Source organism: Sinocyclocheilus grahami, unplaced genomic scaffold (genome assembly GCF_001515645.1).
Source record: "Sinocyclocheilus grahami isolate Dianchi unplaced genomic scaffold, SAMN03320097.WGS_v1.1 scaffold555.1, whole genome shotgun sequence".
NCBI classification, from domain to species: domain Eukaryota; kingdom Metazoa; phylum Chordata; class Actinopteri; order Cypriniformes; family Cyprinidae; genus Sinocyclocheilus; species Sinocyclocheilus grahami.
In genome coordinates this window covers 691,569-710,696 of record NW_015505734.1, presented here as the reverse complement: position 1 = coordinate 710,696, position 19,128 = coordinate 691,569, and the positions used below count along the sequence as shown (strand labels likewise).

General features: G+C 38.0%; 1 pseudogene; it reads left to right on the top strand.

Moving 5' to 3' along the window:
* The window catches only part of LOC107556084 (centrosomal protein of 162 kDa-like), a 21,801-nt pseudogene that overhangs the window by 1,069 nt on the left and 1,604 nt on the right, over window positions 1–19,128 (top strand).

The window sequence follows — 19,128 nt, the reverse complement described above, 5'->3', positions numbered from 1 at the left end:
TGGTAAAAAATGTATAGCCTGAATGCACTGTAAGTCGCTTTGGATAAAAGCGTCTGCTAAATGCATAAATTATTATTAAATTATTTTATTTATATATATATATTGGTATTTGATGTGAAAAACCTTTGGGAAGTTGATGCTTCATTTAGTATGACATGCTATACTCCATCTAAGATTATTTTAAACGTGTTTATTTTGCAAATGATTTTATAAATCTTCTATATGCAGTGCATTGATTGAAAGACAACATGCAGTAAATATTGTTCAGCCCAGTAATCCAGGTAAACTTTATGCTGTTGTGTATTTATTTACTTTTTTTTGCCAGTCTGTCTCTGATGACTCGGTCGATTTGGGCACCAGCGCCAGGCACCCTAGTGTTCTTGACAGCTTGGGAAAAGCACCTGTCAGGCCAGTGAAGAAGGCCTCAGCGTCTGTGCCGTGGTGGCAGGATGATGATGACAGTGAAGAGGGACCAGGTGAGTGCTGGTGATCTTTGGTCTGGGTTTGAAAACCAAGGGTTTACAGTTCACACCTTGGAAAGTTTCTGAGATCCACTAACACCTTGTGCCTTTGAGCAAGTCACTTTATTCCAGATTTCCAGGAATGCATGCTCTTCTTGTATTGTGTATTATTAGTATCTTTGTGTAGGAAGGTGTCAGTACATATCTAACTATCTAAAGATAATATTGGGGGTTTAAGCAACAAATATTGTAGTTTAGCATTTGTCCACTTGAGGGCAGCAAGCACAAACCAGAAGACAAAATAAATGATGCAAAATCAGAAGATTCAGATGTGTCATCAGGCCCTAAAATGCAACTATGAATTGTACTGCCTTTGTTTCTAAATGACTTGCATGTAGCTCGATTTATTCATTTTTAGCAGACTTTGGTAAGCAAATAATTTTTCTGAATAGAATAAATTAAATAGAATAGTTGATTAGAACTGTTGTTGTTTTATATTGTTGACTTGCATACAGGGTATAATATAACTCAAAATTCTAGATATGAACTGATGCATGTGTTTTTTTATATGATTAGACCTGATATAAACTTCACCTGATGTTAGTCATCTAGGCAGCCTAATTGCTTCTGCGATGGAGGAGTTGCCATTTTCTCGTTATGCTCTGCTCTTAATAAACCTGTTTTGTTTTTTGGGATTTGGGTTTCCCAGTGCCTTTGCATTTGCTTGCATGTAAATTGACTTACAAATGAGGAACATAAAGCAATTTATCATAGGTGCTATCAACACCTAACAGAAAATAGTGTTGGAAAGTATATTGGATGTCACAAGTGCATTTATATCTAAACAACAGTAAAGCAGTGTGACATAATAGGAAAATACCTAAACTAATTATACATTGTTCTGCCATCAAGTCCCTCAGTGATTAAGGTGTTGTTTACTACATAAACATACCATGAACAAAAATCAACAGGCTACATAAAAACTGGACTCTTTAAGAGCTGTTTGTGTGCAAAATAGAACTGCATGATTCTGGATAAATTGGGTTTGTTTTTTTTCCCCCAATGGAAGTTGTGGTTCTCATTATGAGGAAAAAACATTAGACAACTAAACAAAATCACATGTCATTTATGAATTAATGATTAAATGACTCACTCAAGTTGTACTTTTTTCATTACTGGATGAATCCGCGTTCTTGAACGAATCTTTTGTATGAAGACAAATACATTTTAACAGCCCCTTTTCGCCATCTACTGGCGTAAATCGATAAATCATCATTTGAAGTGTCAAATTACTGATTTTATCTGAACTATAAGGGGAAGATGTGGCCTAATGGTTAGAGAGTTGGACTCGTATCCCAAAGGTTGCGGGTTCAAGTCTCGTACCGGCAGGGATTGTAGGTGGGGGGATTGAATGTACAGCGCTCTCTTCCACCTTCAGTACCACGACTGAGGCGCCCTTGAGCAAGGCACCGAACCCCCAACTGCTCCCCGGGCGACGCAGCAAAAAATGGCTGCCCACTGCTCCGGGTGTGTGTTCACGGTGTGTGTGGATGGGATAAATGCAGAGCACTAATTCCTAGTATGGGTCATCATACTTGGCCACATGTCACTTCACTCATAAACTTTTCTCCCTGTACTTCTACTTTACTTTACTTTACTTTACTTTATAACACTTTATTGTCAGACGAGTCTGAAATTTTTCTTGCATGACAGTATCTGTGTTTACAACAATCAACATCCTTTAAACAACAACATGCACTTCATCCACACACAAACAAAACACAATATACATTACACTCCCTTAAACATTACATTATACCTTACCCTCCTACTACACTTCTACAACTACACCATGTTCACATTACTCTTGATTTTTTGATTAAGTGCCTTATTCAGCTCCAGGATCGCCTGATGCACAAAAGAATGTTTCAGCCTAACTTTATTGAATCTTGGGACTCTAAACCTCCGGTTTGATGGTAATAATTCAAACTCATTATGCAGAACATGATTAGGATCAGAAACAGAAAATCACTTCTGTGATTAGAATGTTTGTAACACAGAAATAATGATGCTGTGTGGCTGAAAAGACTGTGAAGCTGTTTTATTCATGACAGACAGCTGCTCTCTTTAGGTCAATGGCAGCGCAAAACGTAAATTTAAAGTCACCATGAAATCAAAATTGAAAATTCGTATTTTTTAATGGAATACTGTAGTTTTTATTATAAATAATTTATCCGTGCACTTCATTATTTTTTTTTTTATTTCATGTGCCCTCGTAATCTTTAATCAAAAACGTTAACCTCCCCTCCCCCTCAAAACGACTCATCTTCTCTTCTGGTCAGGAGCTATGGCGCAAGGGCGGAGCTAGTGACGTGAGGGGTAAACGCTAGGATAAACGACAGGGGGAAAAGCTGAAGCTGATGCTTCACTTTATAGTACTGATTTTACCCCTAAACATTGAAAAGATATTAGGATATTACGACAACATTACTCTTAGGACATGGCAAACTAATTTTTTTCATGAATATGACTTAACCTGATAGGACGCGCTCAGTAATTCAGGCAGTCTCTCTCTCGCGCGTGCTGTTTAGGCATGTTTTATGCCGTTGATCGTCGTCGTCCTTAATAAATAAAACATTTATTCATGCTTGGGTGTCAGCTGTGAATCTGCCTCCATTTTGTTAGCAACGCCCCAACTTCCAACGATCAAATCAATTCCCGAAGGACAAAATCAAGTCCCGCCCTCTCATTTCAGATGCCGTTTCACTCGGATATACGTCACAGTAGAGAAGAAAAGACAATCGCAACTTCCATTTCATGCCGACTTTAAATGTTCAAATCACAATGATGTGATCGTACTCTGCATGGATGAACCAAGTGATCACAATATTGATCACACATGTCAAAGGTTGAGGAATGAAACAGACATAATTTAGGAATAGAATCACGTTGGTGTTTGAATCGTGTTCGCGATCTTTAACGATCTATTAAATTAAAGTGCTTTGTCATGTTGGTGGTGACACGTCTCTTGCAACATGTTTAGCTATCACAGATATTATACTTAGGTTTTTTGGCTTCTGATCGCAAATGTAGCCAAACTTTGGAGCGCTTAGATTAGCGAGCAAGGTCCTGGCAGATCGCTAGGTCCGGTCCTCACAGATGAAGAAAAAAAAAAAACAGGCGCATAGGAATCGATAGGCGGAATCAAAATTTTAATTTGACATCAAGTATCCGATTCCTGACCTTAAGTATCCGATTCTGGAATCGGAATCGATTTTCGATTCCCAACCCTACACATTACTGTTTATTAAAATTATTCTGTTATCCTGAGATAAGACATATTAATTTTCAGTAATTCTGAATTTAAGAGGTATTAAGGTTTTTGTTCTCTTTTCCTTGAACTTCTGAAGTGCTGTTCACAGAGATGTGTCATTTGCTGCTATTACTGCGTTTCAAGCGTTCCTCCTCTGGGTATATCTTATTCATCATAAATCGATGTAGCTTATAAGTGAAGTGTGTAATTTTTGTACCAAATAACATCATTGCTATATAGGTATATACAGTGGGTACGGAAAGTATTCAGACCCCCTTACATTTTTCACTCTTTGTTATATTGCAGCCATTTGCTAAAATCATTTAAGTTAATTTTTTTTCCTCATTAATGTACACACAGCACCCCATATTGACAGAAAAACAGACTTTTTTTTAATTTATTGAGATGCACCGGTGTGTGTGTGTGTGTGTGTGTGTGTGGATGGGTGTTTTCAAACAGGTTACCTTAAAGTATTGTAACATTGAAAACTACACACTTCACCCTTTTACCACAGTATTACTTGGATATACCGTTAAATCTCTAATGGATGTCAATGTGTGTCCTGTGTTTTTTTTTCACACTTGAAAACAACTAATTTAAATTAGCTGGCTAATGCCTGAAGTGTCTTTTTTTTCTTTTTCTTTTTTACTGAGCATTGTATTTTGACTTTTGTATCATTGGACTTTTGTATCATTGACTTTTTAAGTCTCATTGGTGGCGTCTACCTGTTTTACGAACTTCTTTCGTGTTGTTTTTCCTTCCTTTGTTTGTCCCCCTTATAAACCATAGTCCCTAAAAAGCCCACCCCTAAACCTTGTAGCAAAGCTCTTGATAGGGTGAGCCAGCTGTCCAATCAGTGGGCATCCCCCAACATAAGTCCTGAACATGATGCAGTAGATGAGAAGAGGCCATCACCTGATCTTAGCTACTCTTTAGAGGAGCAGAGGATATCAGAGGAAGACTCTCGCTGTGCACCAAGTCCAGCGCCTGATAACTCCTCCAGTACATCAGAACACAAGAGTCCCATTCACACCGCTTTTGATGAGTTGTCTGTGGAAAGCAATGCTAGTGATTCAGTCAGCAGAGAAGATGGTATCAGTAGACTGCTATTTTGATTTTTAACATGTTTTGTGGAGGTTTACCATCATTGGCTTTTTTTCTTCATAAGTTTACCTTAATACATCATTATATGCAATTATTAAGCACAACAGACTAGAGCTGTTGTTTTGGTTATATTTGTAGCTGCAGTGTTTACAGCACCAGTTTTTGCTGTAAACAAGTCCTTTGAATTTTGCCTGTTTGTAGAACATGCACTGTGCCAGTTAGTAATTTCTCTGAAGTCTAGTTAATTGAATATGTGCTGCTCAGAATGATAATGTGCCACACAGAGGGCCAACATATCAAACAGGGGATTTAGCCATCATATTTTCTTTTATTTTTTAAAGAAGTCTGATAAACGATGTAGACATTCATTTGTATGTTTTAACATTTTGGAATTCTCAAAAATGCATGTCAATGAATTGCTTCTATTCAGTGGTGAGTGAAACAAAAAGTCTGTTATGGGTAGTTTGATTTATTTGAAGTGTAAAGAACAGACATTAACTTTTATGGTATGTTGTACTTTTTAAAGAAAGTCTGGTGTGGAAAAATGGCCTATTTAATACTTACAACATGTTTCCTTGACTTGTAGGGATGTCATCAACAGGAAAGTCCTTCCTGAAGTCTTTTAGGAAGACTCCGTCCATTAAGGAGGTGAATGAAGAACAGCCGAAGGAGCTATTCTTGGAGAATGAAGGGAATAGAGACCAAGTCATCTTTAGCAGAGACAGTCTTGAGCCTGAAGGTCAGTCTCTTTAACTATTTTATAACATTTATCATCACTCTCTTTGTTTGACCAGCACCATCTGTAATTGCTTCATTACAGATTCTTTGGTGATGTCTGGTATGGTAGCAAGTGCAGGTGCTCTAGGGCTGGACACATTGGATGAGGATGAGAATTCCAGGTTTTTATCCAACCTGAAGAAAGAGTCCTCATCTTCCATTGACTGTCCCAGACTGAATCAAGAACAGGAGTCCTCCATACCCACCAGCAGCCCACAAAGGTGCACAGAGAAATGAAATGACTTTAATGACTTAAAGCATAATGAATTCCAAGGATGCTTTTAGTGAAGGAGTATTTGCATATGTCCCTTCTTTAGATTGAGTTTCACTGTGTTCCTTTCAGAAGAGAAGAAATGGATTCAATACATGAGGAAGAACAGAGAAAGAATAAAGACTCTGCTGGTAAGAGCAGAGCAAAGAGAATAAGAATTTGAAAGGGTTGTGCTTTGTTGTTATTGCTTTCTGAAGCAATAAAACACATGTATATTGCTTCTCTGTCAGCATCTCCCGCACATAGTGAAGATTTTGAGGAAGAGGCCAGTGAGAAAAGTGAAGAGGGGCTTCAAGAGAAGGTGAATATAAGTTTTTAATGCACTTTAAACCTATGAAATGAGCCCTGCCCAAAAAACTGGTGAATTCAATACTGAGGTATGTAGAGATGCATGGAAACAAATGCAGGCCTCTGTCTGCATTTTGCATCACATGCTGGTTGAAAAAATATAGAGTTACGGTAATATTAAGCAATATTTAAAGAGTGCTGGACAATTAATCAAAATAGAAACAAATCTGTGATATTTTTAAGTGAGACAAAATTGCTTTCACAATAATAAAACTGCAAAAGAATACAGTTTAATGGTTCAGTAAGTACATTTTTCCACATTATTATTATTTATTTATTTTCTGATCTCGTTGAAAACTTGTTTTGATCTCATTAACACTGATGTCCTTGATAATAATTATTTATTTGTTATAATTATTTTATTTTCTGTTTAGTTTATATTTATTCATTCAATTCTCAACTAATTTCATATATTTTTTTAAGGTTTTTTTTTTCTAAATAATGGTTGGAGAGATAATTGCATTTGTTCTTTCTTTCAACTAAAGAAATCAATAGTAATTGACCACTAAATTATTAGTACATTTGACAAATGCTTACAATGTCAAAAGATGAATACTCAAGTCATAATAGTGGCCTAGAAAAAGCTGTTTTATTTGACATTGGGTCAGTCACCCATTAGGGTCAGTCTCATTTGGGGCTGCTGGGGGCTTTTGCAGAAAAAAAATTATAATTGATGACATTTATTATAAAAAAAGATTATAGCACAAGCTAATTTGAATTTCAGGTCCTTAGGTTTTAGGAATTAAATATTCAAACTTGTTGGCACACCTTGCACCGCAATTGGTGTAAAAACTAAACATAAGGGGATTTTATGTAAAAATCTCAAAGGCCCTAATTCTAACCATTTCCTGGTCTTTTTCTTTTCAGAAACCTGAAAGACATGGGATGCTGGCCAAAGGTAAACAGCATTTTACAATTTAAATGTATAATGTTGTGAATGTTCAAATCAGGAAGTGAAATGCTGTTCTTACTGTATGTCCCAGTGTCACTGCATGACTCTCTAAATTCCACGGATGGAGCATTGCCTTCTGCAGTTCCCAGTGTGGCACCCAGGAAAGAAAAGTGGCCCAACACCAAACAAACAGAGATAACTGCACTGGAACCTGCAGGTTTGAGAACCTGTTTCTTTGCTTAAAGCTTATATTGTTAAAGTAAACTTACAACAAGTGATTTGACACATTCTCTCCTCCATATCTTTAAAGTTCAATCTTACGATCAGAGTGGAGGGAGTGAGATTGAGGCACTACAGGAGGCGTACAGGCAGATCAACAGCTCAGCAGGGGACTGTGAGGACAAACGAACGGAGGGCAGCAGGACTCCCCACTCTCTCTCTACACTTCAACCTGCCTCCACAGTGGAGTCAGGTCAGACTCAGCACCTAGCCAATTGTTGCCAGTCACTGTGGGCATGTCTGCGCTTTAAACCTTTTGATTTGCAGCTTTTCCACCACAAATGCTTCCAGTTATGCTTGAAACCGAAGAACGTGAGGTTTTTAGCATTGGCCTTGTTTGTGGCATGAGTCCTGCTAGCTGACTCTAAAAACTCGATTTTGGTTGAGGATGTCACAGCGACTGTTTTTCCTGAAATCTCGCTGTCTTCTGTTGGAGGTCTGTCACCCTAATCGAATATGAATGTGGGGGGTGGCAGACTAAACTACTACCTCTGGCATTACTTTCTAATTCCTTCTCACATGTTTTGCAGTGCCTCGTTTTGTTAGCAAATCCATGTAAAGCTTGCCAAAGTAAGAACAGAAGTTTTGTTATTTTTGTAAATATTTAGCACAAAAGAGCTATAAATTATAGCATTATTAAGATCAGCCCCTTTAGAAGCACTATTCCTTAAAGAGAACTTTTAAATTTAAGAGCACATTAATACTTTTATTCAGAAAGGATGCATTTAATTGATCAAAAGTGATAAAGACATTTGCAATATTACAAAACATTTCCATTTCAAATAAATTGTTCTTTTGAACTTAAATGTAACTAAATGACATTTATTTTTTTAACCTTATTTTTAAAATTTTGAACCTAAAATGAGTATCATGGATTCCACAAAAATATAAAGTAGCACAACTGTTTTCAACATTAATAATAATTTTTTGAGCACCAAATCGGTGTATTAAAATGATTTCTGAATGATGATGAGACACTGAAAACTGGAGTAATGGATGCTGAAATTCCAGACGAAGTAGGATGGATTTATAATGTCATCCAATTTTTGATTATAAGATATAATAACTTCATCCCTGCTATGACTCTTTCTCATTTTGTTAGTTATTTAAGTTTAAGTGAACCCCAAACAAAAGCTTAGTTACAATTTCACCATGGATGACAGTCAAAATCTGTGATCAGTGGCTTTGCATTTGCTAAGGAGCTTTGTATATGAGTAACATGATAGTTTGTCAGTACTTCAGTGTGAGAGACAGCTTACTGGTCACTGCCAAGGCCTAGAGAGACACGGCAACGCACACCAAATCCCTATGATTCTAAATAAAGCCTACAACCAAAAACTGGCTAGTGTGACTCCAGCCATAGTGACATTTTTGTCACTAGGGTCTCATTTATGTACCGCAGATTTACCCACTGCTGAGAAATTGATGCAGCCGATTGGATTCACCCATGGCTTCTCTCTCCAGCCCATAATGTGAGTTCACTAGTTACCTTCACACACTAGGAGTCATATATTCTCATTTCAGCAGCTTTCGAAGTATTTGTCTTACAGTGAGGCTGTGCCTCGAGGCAGCGAGAATCATAGTCCATTAAGGATGTATTCAGACGAGATCCCTTTCAGTTCTGCTAATGAGGGCTGTGGAGGAGGAAATGCAGCTAGTCTTACAGGAAAGGAACATCCAGCCTCTCTTCAATACACTCAGAAGAGCATCGCTGAGGAGATCAAACGGCTAATGCAGGAACAGAACAGCTCCTCTGTGGAACCACCTCCTGTCAAACCCAAGAAGCGCCAGGTTAGAGACTCTGCTATTATGAGTCATTTGTCTCATGAATTTCCTCCATAAATTAGATCCTGTAATTTCTGGGGTTTTGAGAAATGAAAATAGAAAAATAGATGCACGGACTCTGCAAAGTAAATGACGTATAATTTTAGTGGGTAACTTACTTGGCTTCTTTATTTACATCAAATTTGATAATCACATTTATGAAGATTATAATGGAATATTAACTTCTCTTTCTCAGGTTCCTGCCAGAACCAATGCGTTTGCATCAGCTTGCACTAGAAAAACTCCTGTTCCATCAGCAAGGGCCAAAAAACCTGAGAGCAGGGCATTACCCAGAGCACCTGCACCCAGCAGAACCCGGCATGCTGCTAAACCTCCATCTCCTCTAACACAGAGGAAAGCTCAGAACCAGCCCCCTAAAAAGACTCAAAACCTCAGCCAAACACAAACAGTCAATGGTACCTGGGTTAACTTCACCAAAACTGTCATTCAACCCCAAAATTAAAAGATACAAAAATTAATATCAATAATAATATAAACCAAACTAAACTTTGTATAAATGAAATTATTTTTATTATAATTTATTTTATTCATTTTTATTACCTTCATTAAATTGAAACATTTTCGTGACAGCTGACATGACTTAAATAGTGGAAAAAAAAAAAACTTAATTAAATGAAAACATTTATATATAAGTATTTACTAGGGCTGTCAGTGAGTTAGCAATTTTAATTACGTTCAGTTTAGATGTATTAATAAATTTAATCACAAATATTGTGTTTACCAAAATGTTTTTGATGTTTACCAAAATAAAGAAGATAATTATTCAATTATTATGTGTTATTGGCGTTTTTGTTACAGTAATGAGAATTTAGAGGGGAAATAATCTAATAAATAATATTAATTGTTAAAAAAAAATTATTTGTAATTTTTGGGGTAAAGATGATTTAAATTAACAGCCATATTTGCTTGCTTGGTAATACATGGTCCTCTTTACTTTTTTTGCATCTCTTACAGGTTTAGACACAAGTTTAAGACTAAGCAGTGAACTGGTTGCATCCGTGCAGTCCTATGCTATATTCCTACAGCATCAGGTTGAAGCCAGCAGTCTACAGGATAACATCCCTCCTCAAGCAGACAGGATCACACCCGGAGCAGTGGCAGGAGTGAGTTAACTGGGATTGAATCGGAGCATTGGATCAAATCCCCAGGCTCATTAACTTCCTGTTCTGTTTGTCTGTCAGCATCAGGTGATTCAAGACAAGATGGATGGTGGTTCGACCTTTCAGCAGGGGCGCTCATCACTGGAGCGCTTCCGTCTCCAGCTCGTGCAAAAAGAGAGAGAGCTCCATCCGAGGGAAGATCAATTACGAGAGGAGCACAAGCAAGAGCTTGCAGCCCTCAGACAGGAGAACTATGTGTTACAGAGCAAGGTGAGCCCCTGTATAGCTGTAAAACTTACATAATATATTCAGAAAATTAAAAAATATAAGAAAGTTTTGTTCTTTGGGGTATCATTTTGCCATGGCTCTACATCCCCAGCTGGTAATTTTGTGTGTTCAGACTTTGTACAACCCTCAGGGAGCTGTCTGTTTTACCACTTTATAATTGCCGCTGACAGAGAACTTAAAAACTACTCAAGTTCATCTATTTTCATGGCCTATTTATCCAGCCTTAAAGCACATATGAGCTTGTTTCTTGTTAAAAATCAATAGAAAACCTTCAGCTGTCTGGCAGCTCTCATTAATGTGAATGTGGGGAAAATTGTATGTTTGCCACAATAAGTGGGTTTGGTAAAAAGGGCAGTCTTTCCTTGCCAGTGTATGCTTTGATAAAGCAATCATAACGTCTACAGCAGACATATATCTGTGGCTGCTCTGCCTATGGTGTGTGTGTTCACTGCTGTGTGTGTGCACTTGGATGGGTTAAATGCAGAGCACAAATTCCGAGTATGGGTCACCATACTTGGCAAAACGTCACTTCACACTTCACTTTATTTGGTAGTGTTTTTTGTTGCACTAGTAAATAATGACCCTCACTAAATGTCAACTTTGGATTCATCAGTAAATTAATTTAAAACGGGACATGGGGGCATGCAGCATTTTATTGACCCTTCTGGTGAAGTATATTGACAATGATTATTGACAACAGATATAAGGAAGAATTAAAGGTGTAATAGGTGATTGTCTTCAGAAACATTTTTTGTTATGCTGGTTGAAAGTCTCTTCACATCCCGATAGCAATCATTAAGTTAAGTGGTCTAAATGTATTTATATATTTTGTGGAAGGCGTAGGACCAAGAAATGTTCGTCCAATCAAAACGCTCGGTCCGAGCGTTTTAATAAGCTTTTCTACCTGCCTGTCAACTTATGTATCTGCATACCTATGCGCACCCGGTTCACGCGGACAGGACACGTCATCAGCGCGTTCACGCACACTGTGCAGACAGAGCGAGGATGGCAGGCAAACATCAACAACCCGATCTTCCTTCCTGGTATTGTAGTACTTTTAAAGTTTTCTCACCAGTGAATGACGCATGATGTAGCCTAGCGATTAATCCAGTCCTCGCGCCCTCCGCTCTGCATATTTTGAATGTCTCGCTTAGTTAACACACCCGATTCAAATAACCAGCTAGTTAGAAGTGAGCTACGTGCATGAACTGTGTTCCGATCGATATGATCCCTACACAGTGTTCATTGCTCCCTCCTCACTGAGCGGGGGAAATACGTTGAAGTTTACTTCACTTCGGAACATGGGCTGGAATTGGGAACCGCTGATGTAGCCTATTGTAGTAATGTGGTCTTTGGTACTCTGGTCTGTGAGTGCGCTTATATGCATTCAGGGGGCGTGGCTTTGGACAGCGATTGCAGGGAGGGTGGGACATTCGCTTTCAGTGCTATCAGGCTAAAGTTAGCATTTTCCAAGATCTCCTATTGCGCCTTTAATTCATGACTTGTATACAGTGTTGTTGTCAAATGGCGCCATAAACGTTTTTAAGGGACAAATGGGCCTGGAGCAACCGAGGTTAAGGGCACAATGGTGGTGATTCACAGCTCACTCCTTACTGAGCCACTAAACTATACCATTTGACCTTTTTAAATGGGTAAATAACCACGTCATTTTTTTTTTTTTATCTAATCAGGCTTATTTAAGATAACCATAATCATTATTCACTTTAACTTCCAATTACATAATTGTAATTCAGAATAAAAAAAACTAATAGCATGAACTTAAAGGCCATTTTTCCCACAACTGTGGCATTGCTAGTGCATTGCTCTACGGTTTAGGCTACAGAAATGCCCTTTCTGATGCAGTAGTGCATTATGTAAATGCTCCATACTTTACAAATTGTCTGTCTTGTGAGGTTTTCTGAATATGATCCGAGGGCACAACAAGCTTTGTTCACATAGCTCAAAATGTTTTTGCCAGGTTACCAGCTTCAAAGAGATACAAACATTTGGCTTGCACTTATCCACCTTGGTTCATTATTATGAATTAGTTCAAACTGTTCATTTTAGTGAATTGTTACTTTTGAGCAATATGTTTTTTGGGCCAGCTCAATTAAATACATATCACAGTGGGGTTTTACTATTCATGCTGTTCTTTGTAGCAGCTGTTATAAAAGCAATGCATATTCACTTCCCAGGGACCGATTGAACATGAAGAGCATTCAGAGAACCATCGAAGGTAGAAGCATTGCTGACCAAAGCTTCAACTTTGCAGAGTTGACCAGTCAGGTAAAAGCCGCTCAGGTAACTGATCTACAGTACATAATATCAACATATAACCTAATAAGCTGCCTACCTAAATAGCATTTTAAGTGCAATCGTCTCCTGATACAACAGTTTTTGCGTGTAGAAAAAGGAGGAGCGACTGCAAGATGAGATTCTGCAGAGGGAAAGGAGAACCATGCTGCCAGGTCCTAGCTTTGATCGTGTCACCAATGAGCCCAAGCGGCATTTGGGCGCAGCCAAAGAGACCAAAAAATCTGAAGCTGAGACTTTCCCCGCTACCCAAGATGAGAAAGACTACCATCCTGGATCGTTCTCAGGCTCACACATCTCAGAGGTGCTACTGGAGAACGATAGTTTGAGGATGAGATTGGAACAGCTGGAGATACAGAGAGAACAAGAGAAAACTTCTTTGCAGGCTGCAGTCGCACAGGCACAGAGTCAGCTCCTCAGGTAAAGTTTTTGGAGTGCTTCTTCAGTCATGTTTTTATAAACCTTTTACAGCACCCTTGAAGTGTTCTGAACAAACAAAAGATGAACAATAGCTCACAGGGCCCTGCTACAAGAATCCCACGATTCTCTTCACGGGATTTGAGCTTGTCAAATCCATAAGCCAAAAGAAAAAAATATTTGTCATCAAGAAAATTAAGGCCACTGTAACAGTAGTGAAAATCATCCCAACAATTAATTCAGCATATATTTTCAGCACAACAAATGATGACAATCAAATGACTTATGATTTATTCTTACAAATGTACTTTAAAATAGAAACAAAATCTAATTTTCTATACTTTACAATAAGATACAGGCAGTTGGGGGCGAGTGGCTTAAATGTGCTTAATTGTCACAAAACTATTGTTGGATTGCAAAAAAACATAACGATCCTAAAATAAAATAAGCTTTATTTTCTATATAATAACAATATGATCCTTTATAATACTATAATATGAAAACAAAGAAGAATTTTAATGCACTGTAGGATGTAAAGAATGTATATTATTTTCAATAAGATGATTTTTCAGAATCAGTCGTGTCTGAATCTCAATTAATGACATGCATAATAAAAATGTCTCTCTTTTTTCAGGATTCAGGAGCAGAATGCTGAGCAGCTTGCCTTGGTCAAGGCTGGGCATCATAAAGAGATTGAACGCCTTCTGGCTTGCCATGCCCTTGAGCATTCCTCCTCCAAAGTCGCTGAACTCACCAATCAAGTGAACTTAGAGGAGGTCAGTCACTCCAACAGTTCTATTTATATATGGCTATGTGCGTGTATTTGGTGCTAAGTGTTGCCTTGGCGTGGTAGTAGAAACATCAAGGTTATGGGTTTGTTTGCTAAGAATAAATTATATAATTTGACTGCATTGTAAGTTGCTTTGGATAAAGGCTTTGTGTAATGAATCTTTGAATTCTGAATTTCTCTATTCAGATCATAGTGCAGCATTTACAGGGGCAAGTAAAAGAACTCCAGGGAGCCAAAGATGCTCTGGCTGTGTCTAAGATCAGAGAGGAAACCCTGCAGAATCAGGTAGTGAGACTATGCCACCAAGGTTTAGTGATTCAGTTTCCATTCTTCTTTAAACACAGGATTTTAAATTTTCTCTATTTCCTGTTATGTGTATGTCAATAGCTGTCTAAGCTTCTGTAAGAGCTGAAACAGGCCAAAGAAGCTCACAGTCCTGAACTAAGGCACTTCACTAGCCTGGAGCAGAAGATTCAGTCCATGGAGCTCCGCTACAGTCAGCGTGAGAAACCGCTACAGCAGGTAACACTGCAACACACACCTACACACTATACATACACTTCAATTCAAAAGGTTTGGTTCAGTAAGATTTTGAAAAAATAATTAAAGGGGTCCTATTATGCTCTTTTACAAAGTCTTGATTTTGTTTTGGGGGTGTACTAGAACATGCTCTCATGCTTGGTGCTTCGAAAAACACATTATTTTTCACATAATTTACATTATTAAAATACCTTTCTCCCCAGCCTGGCACAAACGGCTCGATTAGTTCCGGCTTTGATGAAGGTCCGCCTTCCGAAAAACAAAATGTGTTGTGATTGGTTAGCTGTCCCAGTGCGTTGTGATTGGCGAACAGCTTAGACGGGGTTTCAGTACTGCCACGCCCCTTGCTCCATCTTTCAACAAAAGCTTTTGGCGAATCCAGCACTACTCACTCGTGTTGTGGAAGCTGTCCTCAGTAAAATGCGCAGCACACAATAGCAAATTGGGGTTATAATTCTCAGGAACAGAGTTAAAAAGTAAATTGCAACCACTGTTTCCTGACATCATCCGCTTTCGGAAGCCCAAACAAAGACGTTTGGGCACGGAGGTGAAAAAAACAGCATTTCAGGCGGTCGCACACCGGACGAGAAGCGCAGCGTCGCGCCACGTCTTTAAAATTAAAATACATTATTTTCTATGGGTGTAGGCACACCGGCGGTGACGTTCGGCGTCTGTCCGCGGCGCCCAGCTACGTCGTGTTATACTTGTAAGAATTGTTCTAGACCAGCGGTTCTTAGTCCTCGCGTACCCCCGCTCTGCATGTTTTGCACGTCTCTCTTTGTTAACACACCTGATTCAGATAATTTCGTTAGAAGTGAGCTCCGTGCATGAACTGTGTTCCGATTGACATGGTCCCTACACAGTGTCCATTGCTCCCTACTCCCTGAGCAGGGGAAATCCGTTGAAGTTTACTTCACTTCGGAATATTCATTTACAGATTTGCGCCTGCCTGCAGCGTCTTCACACACAAATTAAACTTACTAGAGAAGTGTGAAGTGGGACATAATATACCTCTGTAAATAAATACAATTTAAATTCACGTCTCGCACACTTAAATGCCCTTTGTATGGAACATATACGCTCCCTTCAAACTGGAATCATGGAGGAATATCCGGTAATGTCCACTTCGGATGCACTCACTCAACCAAGCGTTCTAACCACAACCTCGCCCCTCCCCACCCCCCAACCATTCGAATTTCTGTAGGTGGGAATTATTTGTAATGAAATTCTAATGAGCCACTTTGTGATATCACAAAGCCCAGAAAACAAACACTGTAGTCCAAACGTGCCGTTCGTTGTAGTTCTTGAAAAGGGATTTTTTTTTTTTTTTACGAAATATCTGCCTTTGGAGTGGACTATGAGATTTGTAAATTTCTAGATCTTTTTAATGCCCAAACATACACACTACACACTGACTAAAATTTAAAAAGTGAAAACGCATAATAGGACCCCTTTAATACATTTATTAAGCAAAGATTCATTAAAATGATCAAAAGTTACAAGGGATGTAACGAATCACTGCGAGCTGGTTGAAAATCAATACAAATATGTGACGATTCAAATAGGTTGAGATGTTAAAGGGGTCATATGATGCTGCTAAAAAGAACATTATTTTGTGTATTTGATGTAATGAAATGTGTTTATGCGGTTTAAGTTTCAAAAAACACATTATTTTCCACATACTGTACATTATTGTTTCTCCTCTATGCCCCGCCTTTCTGAAACGCGTAGATTTTTACAAAGCTCATCGGTCTGAAAAGCGAGGTGTGCTGTGATTGGCCAGCTATCCAGTGCGTTGTGATTGGCCGAATACCTCAAGCGTGTGATGGAAATGTTACGCCCCTAACCATATTGTGATGATGCCTTGTCAGGCTGGAGCGATGATTCAAAAACATGAAAACCCATTATAAACTAGGTATTCGTTGCATCCAGTGGGGACATAATTATGGATTATAATGACTTGTACTGTCTTTTTACGCGTTGCGTTGCATCGCGCCACGTAAACATAAAACCATGTCTGCATTTGTGATCGGAGAAATGACAAACAACAAGCCCTACTCTACACTGCCCAAAAACTGGCTTTAAATATATAAAATATAAAAACTCTTTAAATTTAAAAAAACATACTTACAGTCTGTGAGTCAGAACAGCCGGCATTGTAGCCTACTCTACCAGGATCAGGAAACGGTCCTCCAAGAATAAAAGTTACGCCTTCTTTCTTTGCGTGAACATTTGGGCGGCGTTATGCAAATCTTCCCACATAGTGAGGTAGATATGTGGGGGCGTGTTCGAACGAGCCGTTTTAGGTAGGCGTAGCTGACTCTTAATTTTTATAAAGAATATCTCTTTGGATTTGAGTCTTTGCAACTTTACAGATCTTCTTTATGCACCAAGAGCTTGTAGCACTCCAAAGAGAAAGGAAAAATTGAAATCGCATCATATGACCCCTTTAAACAAATCGCTATACAGTACATTTGGGGGTAGGAGTTTATATGAATGTGGATAGGAACTGACTGTCTTTAGAAAAGTTTAGATGATATTTTCTTTTCATCTCGTCTCTGTATAATTCATATTAAAGCAGCGTTCATAAGCCGCTGCGCTGCTGTTTCGTGCAGATGTTTTATGTAGTATAGTTTCACAAAACTAAAGTCAGAACATTCTGCTTTTGTTTTAAAATGTCAAATTATGCAATCAAAATGCAGTGGTTGCCTCTTATTTTGAATGGAAAGAGCACAGGTAGCCTTTGTTTATATGAAGAGATTTTTTTTGTCTTATTGATTTTTTTTTTTTTTTTTTATGTTGTAAAATTTCAGTTTAGTTTTGTTATTTGACGTATTTCTGTTTTACAAAGAAAGGTGCAGCATTTTGTCCAAGCAATAATAAAAGGACACCTTTTCATTTATAATTTGTCTTAAATCTAATTTTATTTGGAAGCAATCGTGAGAAAATCCAATCGTGAATCGAATCGTGAGTTGAGTGAATCGTTACATCCCTAAAAGTTACAGTAGATTTATAATGTTACAAAGAATTTCTGTTTAAAATAAATGCTGTTATTTTGAACATTCTGGTCAGAGAGAACAGAAGACTGGAGTAATGGCTGCTGAAAATTCAGCTTTGCCATCACAGAAATTAATCAAATTTTAAAATATACAACATTTTACAATATTACTGTATTTTTGATTAAATAAATGCAGCCTTGATGCACATAAGTGATTTCTTTAAAAGACATTACAATTCTTACTACACTTCTCAACGTTAGTGTACAGGGTGTCCGCGGGCCCTAAAGGTGCAGCATTTTGTCCAAGCAATAATAAAAGGACACCTTTTCATTTATAATTTGTCTTAAATCTAATTTTATTTGGAAGCAATCGTGAGAAAATCCAATCGTGAATCGAATCGTGAGTTGAGTGAATCGTTACATCCCTAAAAGTTACAGTAGATTTATAATGTTACAAAGAATTTCTGTTTAAAATAAATGCTGTTATTTTGAACATTCTGGTCAGAGAGAACAGAAGACTGGAGTAATGGCTGCTGAAAATTCAGCTTTGCCATCACAGAAATTAATCAAATTTTAAAATATACAACATTTTACAATATTACTGTATTTTTGATTAAATAAATGCAGCCTTGATGCACATAAGTGATTTCTTTAGAAGACATTACAATTCTTACTACACTTCTCAACGTTAGTGTACAGGGTGTCCGCGGGCCCTTAAAGTGTCTTAAATAACGTTTTCCTAATATAAGGCCTTAAAAAGTCTTAAAATGTCTTAAATTTGGATTCGATGGGTTAAATAATTTTGGTCTCGTTACCGCTAAAATATCTTCAGTCTGACGGACCTGATGACTTTACAATCATTGGACAGACCCGTGGTAAGTCTCACGACGCAAAACAAACATTCAAAACTCCTACAGAGTGCACGCATTACGCGAAGTCTAGTGCGCTCTGCCTGATCACTGCATGATTCAGTCTATTAAAATACATTCAGAATGATCACAAATTCAAGACATGGGGGCAGAAAATGTGTATATTTAAACTCGAGTTCACACGGAAGAGTGCCTTTTTTTTCTCCAAAATTACCATATACAAATGTGATATTGATTTTTTTTTTCAACAGTTCAATAAACTAGAAGTTTTAATAAGAGACTTACGTTTTAGACACCATATTGCCTGTTTTTGCACTATTTCGCCAACAAACATAATTCCAAACAAAGCCACAGCGCTGTTTTGCGTCTCCGAGCAACATGATGGTGTTTCGTTCCTGAATGAATCAACCGTTTAAATGATTCGGTTCAGTCGCAATGACTCACTTATTAACAGTGACTCGCTGCCACCTACTGGCGGTTTTCATTTCACATTTAAAGTATCTTTTCATTTTTTTAATTATTT